At 36.2% G+C, this 2,069-nt stretch overlaps 1 pseudogene; it reads left to right on the forward strand.

Annotated features, from left to right (window-relative positions):
- The first annotated feature begins 694 nt into the window (after positions 1 to 694).
- Positions 695 to 919, forward strand: LOC111727763 (annotated as a pseudogene).
- The last annotated feature ends 1,150 nt before the right edge of the window (positions 920 to 2,069 follow it).

The raw sequence follows: 2,069 nt of genomic DNA on the forward strand, positions 1-2,069 counted from the left end.
CAAAATGGATCGTGTGCACATCCTTAATCAATCATTTAATAGAAAAGAGTGAGAGAGCCATAAATGACTTAGATGGAACATGGTTTATCCCCTTAGCAGGGGTTTGAAAACACCTTACCTGGTGTTTTAAAAAAATAAATAAATAAAAGAATTCATCAATAAAAGGACTAAGGAGGAAATGAATTTTAGGGAGGCAACTAACAGCCACACTTCCTTTCCTTCATCTTTATATGTAAATTTAGGATCTATTCTAAGATCCTAAAGGAGAGCTCATTCCCAGTGTACTGCACCCTGCTCCCTCTGAGCTGACAATATTTTCTTCTTTAAGAAAGACTCATCACTTTGTCTCTTCATCTTGGACTCCAAATCATGATCAGGTAGAAAATCTCCCTAAAGAGGCTTCAGGTACCTGATGTTACATAGGAATGGTCTAAAAGATGGAACACATGGGTGGACATGTGATTGACTCAAGAAAGAGAGTGCCCAACTATTGGAGACTGTAGACTTAGATCCAGAGCATTTCCTTGGAGGCGTGATAATTAAATACTCCATGGTATCAGCAGGACTGCCAGTCAGCATGAATGAAAAACTAACAAAGTGAGAAATGAAAAAATAAAATTTTCATTTTTTATATAAAAACATTGGTTACACAAATCACATTTATACTCATCTCTGATCTAGTAGAGTAGACATGATGAGCAAAGCTCACCCTCTCGAGCTGAAAAAATTTATGGACAAGAAGTTATCACTGAAATTAAATGGCAGCAGACATGTTCAAGGAAAATTGTAGTTATTTGATCCTTTTAGGAGTCTTGTGCTAGGTGAATGTATGGAGATGGCAACTCATGGGCAACAGAACAATATTAGAATAGTGGTAATATGAGGAAATAGTATCATCATGTTATGAGCATTGGAATGATTCTCCACAATGGCTGTTCTGCAGAGAAATCCATGTCCCTTCGCAAAAGGGACTGTTTTACTCTCACATCAAAATCAGGTCATCCACATTTTCATATTAAATTTTTTGTCAAATAAAGTTTTCTAGTAGTCAAAAAATAAAAAAAATACCCACTGGTAATTATATATGTGAACTTCTTCCACTTTTAACAAATTCCCACTCAGTATAGTATTTGATTATGTAGTCAACAAATACAGGTTTGATTACCTTTTTTTTATACAAGTTGCCTGGTGCATACAGATTACAGCAGAAAAGTCCATACTTTTATGTTTTGACTTCATTGCATGCTGCTTAAACAGCAAGTCCATCTGCTCACAATATCAAACATTTAGAAGCTATATTGGTGAAACAGGAAATGTTATTTACCTGACCCACTAATCTAAGGATGTTTTGCCACAGTACAGCAAATGGTACAGAAGGAGCCAGATTCATTGATTCAGGTAGGGTGCATGGAAGTAGAAAATTCACAGGCAATCTTCAAGTTTAACTCTGATTGAGAAAAGCAGAAACATCCAGATGATACATCTCAAACTTTTATGTGGAATAGAGAACTAAAAGTTGTTAGGAAATTAAACACCAAGGAAGGTAAAACATTTAGGAATTTGCAAAACTTGCATGAATTCAGCCACCAGCATTGGCTAGAGTAATGCTCTACTCCACAAGCTCCACTTGTTTTTAGTTTTTATATTTTATATTTTTCTAATAGGCTTCCATTATACTTAGCATTTACAATTATGGCAAATTATCTCTGCCTTAATTGTGCTGTAGAGCTCAAAGAAAGGGGGTGGTCTGCTAATAGTTGGTATCTGTAGTATGCATGGAGCTGGGAGGCACACATATCATAGAGCTCACCTGCAACATTCAGGAAAAATTGAAATTATTGTTTCCCGCTCTGCTCATTTCAAGTATTTACTCTACCCATGCAATGTTTGTCCCTAGGAACTCAGGGCTCTTGTGTAGTCCTCTTCCCTTCATCAAATACATCCAACATCATATTTGCTTAAGACCCTGATTTCTGGAGTATAATCTTTCCTTTGGCTGGGAGAAAGGGAAGAAATAAAAATTGCAGGGAATGGAAAAGGTATTTCTGTAAAAGGACTAGAAGCAAATA

The sequence above is a fragment of the Otolemur garnettii genome, unplaced genomic scaffold, assembly GCF_000181295.1.
Source record: "Otolemur garnettii isolate 467f Iridium unplaced genomic scaffold, OtoGar3 scaffold00122, whole genome shotgun sequence".
NCBI lineage: Eukaryota > Metazoa > Chordata > Mammalia > Primates > Galagidae > Otolemur > Otolemur garnettii.